We start from the raw sequence: 7,188 nt of genomic DNA, 5'->3' as shown, positions 1-7,188 counted from the left end.
TTGGTTAGGAACGTGGCACCTTCCTCTTCGCAGCCCCTTTCTTCTCTAGAGTGTCTCTGGTTGTTTGTTTTGTCTTTGGAAAGGGATGTTGTTGTACAGACCCTCTTCTCCTTCCTCTCCCACCGGTGCGTCTGGTCCCTTCTCCACCCTTGATGTGGATTTCGGTTGTGTCACAGCAAGAGGTGAGAAACTTGTCGGCTGCGATGTCTGAGCCCTGGGAAAGAAAGCAGGGAGAAATGGAGGGTGACTTTAAACCAGAGGTGGACAAAGTGTGGATGAAGTTATTTTGTAGCCCTCAAGCTATCCCAGCTTCCCAGACCTCCTCAAATTACAAGAAGAGCAACTCCATCAACATGTCTTCCTCCAAAGAGACAATTCACCTTTGGAGAAAGAGAGAGGGGGGGAAATAGCACCCATTGTTTGAAACCAGAAGTGAATCAATTGGATTTAGCTATATGTTGACTCACCGTTCAGTAACAGATTGAATGGGCTTAATCTATTTGGATATAACAGATAGGATTCCCTCTATGAATGCCACTATTTATTTCTTCAAACAATTTGAATTCTACTTTTCGCAGCCCATGTACAACTCCCAATAGCTCACAGCCAAGCTAAAACTATAAATCCAAGCCAGAGAGAGAGAGAGAAAGCCATATATCAGTTCAAGACATTTGGGTACATTTAGGTTGGAGAAGAGAAGAATGAGACTATTATCTGAAGGGACTTTATGTAAAAGAGGGAGTGAGTTTGTTTTCCGTTGCACCAGTGACTAGGACACAAACCAATGGATTCAAATAAGCAGACTCCATCAAAAGGACCTGAAGGGAGCAATTTGACAATTAGGATGCAGTCTGAATTTAAAATGGAGTTAAAAACCTCTCTCTTCTGGCAGGTCTTCAGTCTATGTTGAGCCTTGGAGAGAGGCAGATAAGAAGTTGTTGTTGTTGTTGTTGTTAGGAGAGGTGTTTGACAGTGGAAAGGGTTCCCTATGAAGATAGTGGTCTCTCCTTCTTTGGAGATGTTTAAACAGACGTTGGACGGCCACCTCTCAGGATGCTTGAGTTGGGTATTCCTACAAGGCAGAGGCTGGACTAAATGGCCCTTGAAATCGCTTCTGACTTTGCAATTCTACCTTTACCTGTCAAATGGACTATCAAGATGTCTCATTTCAACATATGTAAAATAATCGTCTTCCTTGCATTCCTCTGGCTGAAATTCTTCTAGGCCTTTTGGTGCTTCTGAAGGAGAATTCAACAGAAAAGGAAGAGAAGAGGGGGAAGTGGGGAGGAAAATATGCAGTATGGTATTAGTCTTGTTATGGATCATGTCTGTGAAAAGTTAAGCTACAAACTAGGGGCGGAAAGAGCATTTGCTGAAAAATGAATGGGGGAAAAGGGAGAAAAGAGTCTCCTAACTCTTAAAAAACCACATCAGGAGGTACAGCAGAGAGCATTTTCCAGTGTCTTTCTGGTTTTTGCACATCCCAAAACATTCTGGGCAATGGCACTGGGCATAAAGACAGGTGGGACTTCTGCATGAAATGGATGGGCTTTATGAAGATGTTTTTTCCTGCTCAGAAAACAGCATTTCCTGTTTCCTGCAGAAAACCTCTCGTTTTTTTTTAAATATAGAAGTGCAAAAACCTTAGATGAATTTCTGCAAAGCAATTAGCTGTAATATTTTGGAATGTGTGAATGCAGCATAGTTATGCACCTTCAAGTCCATTTTTTACTTTGGATGACCCCTTCATTGGGTTTTCCCCACTAGATTTCTTCAGAGTGGCTTTTCCCTTTCCTTCCTCTGAGGCTGAGAGAGTATAACTTGCCTAAGGTCACCCAGTGGCTTTCCTTGGCTGAGCAGGGATTCAAACCCTTCTAGACCAGCACTCAAACTACACCAAACCCCAAAACCTCAGGTAAATGAGCTGTAAATTCAACTCTGGATGTAATTCTCCACTAGGTTTCTTCCCAAATGAAGCAGCAAGTCATTTTAACAATGTAATGGAATTCTGGGATTTGTAGAATCTGGCGCCACAACAAACTACAAATCCCAGGATTCCATAGCATGGGAACCTGGCATTTCAAGCAATGCCAAACTGCATTGTTTCTGCAATGCAGATGCAGCCCAAGAGACGCGACTCTCTAAAGGGCAGAGGTCAGACGTGGTGGGAGAGACCCACAATTCCTGTCACATACCCTTTTTCTTTCTCCCACAGTAGAAAGCCAGCAAGGCCACGGGGACCACGGCCGTCGCAAGTGGGATCGCCATCCAGACGTAGGGCAATGGCGATGGGGCACAAGGGCTTGGGGCCCAGACTGAAAAGAAACAAAGCAGGTGGCATTTTTAAGGGGGTTTAGGTTGGTGTCTTAACATTTCCTGTTTGTGAAGCTGGAGGAAATGAGAACAAATTCTAAGAACGCTGGATGTTAACTTGAGTACCTAACTCCCCCTTTAAAACAACCATTAACATACCATATATACCCAACTATAAGTCAACCTTGTGTATAAATCAAGGGCAGATTTTGGGGCCAAGATTATGGATTTTGCTATGACCCGTGGATAAGTCAAGGGTGAAAATTTAGGGGCTTACAGCAAAGGATCTCAAGGATGAAGCAAAGCAAAACAATGTCAAAGAATGTACAAAATTCCAGCAGACATAAGTCTTTGCGCTTACTCCTAAGACTGGATGGATGGGAGAGTAGAGAGGGTTGGTGCCTCACATATTATACTTTTGCTTTTCACCAGGGGATGGTTCCTTCTTTTAAATAAAAGTTAAGTACCTACTTTGACCCATGGATAAATCTACTCAGCTTTTTGGAGGTCAATTTTTTGATGTAAATTTCTCGACTTATACATGAGTATATAATAATAATACTAAGTCTTTGTAAAGACTTTGTAAAAGTACAAACCCCAGAATCCCATAGGATGATGCTACAGCACTTAAAGTGGTGTCAAACTGCATGATTTCTGCAGTGTAGATGCACTCCTAGTCAAAGACCAAAGGACTCACCTGTGAGGTACACCTTCCGACTCGAGGGAGAGACTGTCCATCCATTGCTCATCTTTTCCTCGTATCTGCAGGCAAATTCCCCCGTGTGAATGGGCCCAGCTTTTAGGATGCTTACAGAGGCCTCTGGCGAAGGGTCTCCAGGTTCTTTGGGGAGCTTTGGAGACTCCTCAGGGCTGGAGGTCATCTCAACCTCATCCTTGTAGAAATGGAACTTCTTCTCCGTGTCGTTCCTGTCAGTTGAGCAAGTGATGAGCAAAGAATCTCCTTCTTTCACTACTCTGGATGGAGGATCCACTCTCAGTGTTGGAGGAGGAAGAGGATCTGGAGGAATCATCCACAAAAAAGGAAGGCTCAGCAGTGACCATGCAATGAATGCCTCGATACTCTGCAGTCCCACTTTGTGTCGCTTTCTGTCACCATTTTAACACGGACTCCGAGGAAATCTGGGGTTTTGGAAGTAGTATGGTGTTCTGGGAGGTTGTGAGAGTAATTTCAACTGTTTTCACATATTTTGGGGGTTCTGAATGGTTTTGTGACAAAAATTCTCTAAAAGTTGTATGTTTGTTTGTTTGTTTGTTTATTGAAGGTTTGGGGGGCTTTTGTGCACTGAAGCAGGGACCAAAAAAGTGGGGCAGAGGACATGAAGGCTTCACTTTGCCCATTGCTGCTCTGGACAATGCCAGGTATTTGGTGGTGGTGCAGAGATAAATGCAGAGAGATCAATAATAGAAGAAAGGGGGAGTGTGAAAATCACACACACACACACACCTTGGGTAAAATCCTCTCACAGAAGTGTTTGTGTATATTTGTCTGATCATCTGCAATGCCTGCACTCAGTTCAAAGTCACAGAACCATTGCACTGGTGGGTGTGCATTTGGTTGCACCGTTGTTTGTGCATTGTGCTACACATCTAATCATGCATCCAAATGTACATTCAGCTCCACAACATTGCCATTCAACACAAGGGTTGCATAATACAATCAATGTGTCTTTCCTCATGTGAAGGCCTATGCTATTCAACCCCGATGCAGTGACTTATGAGGGCATCTGTGCAACATCTGCTATTGTAAGTCATGTTGTTGTTGTTGTGGAAGTAGTTATTCTCTTCCAACCTTATGCAATGACCCAAATCCCCAACCAAACCCCACCTTTTAGCTGCATGGGGCCCTTCTCCATGGCCGCTTAGTGACTAGTAGAGAACATGAGAGAAGAATCTGGCTATGCCTCTATGGCTGGGCACAGAACAAGTTCCTAACATGGCCACTTCTCTGATAACCTCCTGCACTCCATTGGTCACTAAACAACCATGGAGAGAGGGTTGTTACTGTCAAGTCAACTTTGAATGGAAGACCTCTAAGTCAAACTGCTATCAACAGCCCTGCTCAGGCCTTACACACAGGACAACCATTGCTTTCTTGATGGAGTCTATCCACTGCAATGTGCTCTACCTCTTTTCCTGCTGCGTTCTACCTTAACAAGCATTATTCTCTTTCCTAATAAGTCACCTCTTCTTGTGATACATCCAAACTACAACCGTTTCAGATTAGTGGTCTTGGCTTCTAGGAAGAATTCAGGCTCAATTTGCTCTTGGGACCATTTATTTGTCTTTTTGACAGTCCATGGCATCTGTAGACCTGCAGCTAAAAGTTGGGTTTTGGAGGATGACCAAATAGAAATAGCATAATAGTTCAACCTGCAGAAAGTTTACGCTACATCTCTGTGATGCGTGGTTTTGGTCATAGGATCTCAGCCTTCATCTTTAAAAAACTGAAAAGAAAAACTTGTTCCCATATTCTGCCAGTCCTAGGCCATTATATAGAAACTCAGCCTCCCACTTCCCTTTCTAGGAGAGAGAAGAAGGAGGCCTCACCCAACACTGAGATCCTAACAGCATTGCTTTTCAGGTATATGGTCTCCTGTCCAGGTTCCTCAACATAGTATATACAGGAGAACATGCCACTGTCTTGTGGAGAGATCCTCAGGGCATGGGTGAAGTTGGCCATAGATGGTGGAAGAGCAGGGAAATAGAGAAACCACTTGCTGTTGGTAAACTGGATCCTTGACATGCGATGGTTTCCTACTGCTGAACACGTGAGGTTTATGGATTCTCCGCTCCTGTAGATCTCTTGTTTGGGGGACACAGAGAACAGTGGACAATCTGGGAAGCAAAATAGGAGAGCACAGTGTTGGAAGGTGAGGGTGTTCAGAAAAAGAAAAATGTCTTAATTTAACTTTTAAGCACTTCTGTCTCATAGGAATGTAGGGCATATCCTCACTGCAGCATTAAACTGGATGAAAAAATAGCCAGTTCCCCAGATCATCCTGGATGCTGTTCTTCTAGTTGATGCCAAGATCACACTTTCAACAGAGGGGTCTTTGCACCTCACAGAACTACAGTTGCCAGGATTTTTTTTATGAATATCAGAATGTTAGTCTGTCCTTATTTTGTTCTTGCTTGAAGGAACAATTAATTTCAAAAAGTTTCTCCAAAGTGGGTGAAATTGCAAGAATTTTCATACCTTTTCCAATTATTTTTTATACTTTAGTACTGGAGTGTGGCTTTGGCATGGCTTCTGGCCTCTTAGGATGCATGCATCATTTAAACAACATACCTTCAAAGTGACCCAAAGCAGATTTATATTGGCCTGTCTGTCCAGGCCCTGGGAATCACAGAATCATAGAGTTGGATGAGACCACCAGGACCTTCCAGTCCAACCCCCCTTCTGCCATGCAGGAACTCACAATCAAAGCCCTCCTGACAGATGCCCATCCAGTCTCTGTTTAAAAACCTCCAAGGAAGGAGTCTCCCATCACACTCCAAAGCAGCACATTCAACTTAATGACCTAAACACATCAATCCCAATTCATCTCAATTTATCAAATCCATGAGGTTTATGCTTGCCTTGATTTACAAGTTCCCACCTATTCAATAGACTTAGTCTAATTAGGACTAACAACTGAAGTTAGACCAAAGGCCACACAAAACAGTGACCAGACAATAAATAGAATATAAGAATAATTAAGAAATCTAACAGATCTATGATCTGTTCAGTTTTGCCTATTGTCATCCCTCCCACTACAGGGTTGCTGAACGCAAAAGAACTGTGCCAAAGAGTTGAAAAGTCAGTCCCGCTAGCAGAAAAAACAGTATGAATCAACCTCGAATCAATTCATCATGAACATAAATCAGCAACATCTTAACAACAACAAAAGGTCCATTTTACCTGCAGAAGCTGATTGCCAGAAGAGTTGGAAAAACACTGAAAGAAGAGAGAAAAGTATGAAACAGAGCAGAGAAAGGTAGTTGAGTCAAGATACTGAGTCAAATGGTTGGTACCCCTTCCCCAAACAACGGTGCATAATATCCAGGGCCAGCTTAGTTAAATCACCCCACATACACTTCTCTCCCATTGCTAGCTCTAAAACACAACAAGAAAGTAAATGGATAAGCATTTTTGCTTGTCATCTTGGAGTTTGGGAATCATTTCTACCCCACCATTGATGGAAGAAGACCCCCTTCTCCTGCTCAGCCCACACTTTTGTAAGCCAAAATTCTCCTGCCTAAAGCATCCAGTTCCCTCTCTCTGTCTAATGACAGGGCTGGCCCTACTCTCTGAGATGGATAGAGAAAGAGGGACAGAGAAGTCACAAACCCATCACCAAAGCAATGAGCGCCATAACCATCCTGTATCCCTTGAGGGTCCTGGGTGAGTCCTCAGGTCTACCTCCGTCCAGTTTTGTTTCCAAAAAGAGGTGTTAAACTCTACTTTCCTGGCTCTGTTATCTTGCAACACATAGGTCTAGGCAGGAACTGAAACCTCTCTCTTCCACTTCTAACCCCCCCACACAAACATACTCAGCTCACATCCCAAGCCTTTGGCTCAGCTTGCAGCCTTTGGTGAGCAGATAGGTGTGTGTTTTATGCAGCTGAAGGTACTTTCCACATCCGCCTTCCTGTGGCTTCTTCGGTCTTCTCTCACCACCAAAGCCTCTTAAGAAAACCAAAGAACATCTACATGAAAAAGTGGTGGAAAGAAAGCAATTGCACTCAGCCAGGTTTAGGGCGGGGGGAGTTTATCTTTTGAAACTCTCCTTTCCGTGTACATCCTAATCTATACTATTGATCATAGGCATATAACAGATCCATGGAAGATATCATCGTTGGTTCCATCACCCA

At 43.4% G+C, this 7,188-nt stretch overlaps 1 pseudogene across 1 annotated transcript; it reads right to left on the bottom strand.

Annotated features, from left to right (window-relative positions):
• LOC149304250 (uncharacterized) lies at window positions 1–6,422 on the bottom strand (annotated as a pseudogene). Its single transcript, XR_016272025.1, has 6 exons — window positions 6,236–6,422; window positions 4,882–5,169; window positions 3,011–3,331; window positions 2,196–2,315; window positions 1,139–1,238; window positions 1–214 (listed from the first exon to the last, which is right to left on the bottom strand). The product of XR_016272025.1 is annotated as an uncharacterized LOC149304250 (transcript).
• Between the last annotated feature and the right edge of the window lie 766 nt (window positions 6,423–7,188).

Source organism: Sceloporus occidentalis, unplaced genomic scaffold (assembly GCF_023333645.1).
Source record: "Sceloporus occidentalis isolate IW3139 unplaced genomic scaffold, rSceOcc1.0.p SCAF_14, whole genome shotgun sequence".
Classification (NCBI taxonomy): domain Eukaryota; kingdom Metazoa; phylum Chordata; class Lepidosauria; order Squamata; family Phrynosomatidae; genus Sceloporus; species Sceloporus occidentalis.
Note: the sequence above shows the minus strand (reverse complement) of the source record. Positions and strands in the feature narration are given on the sequence as shown.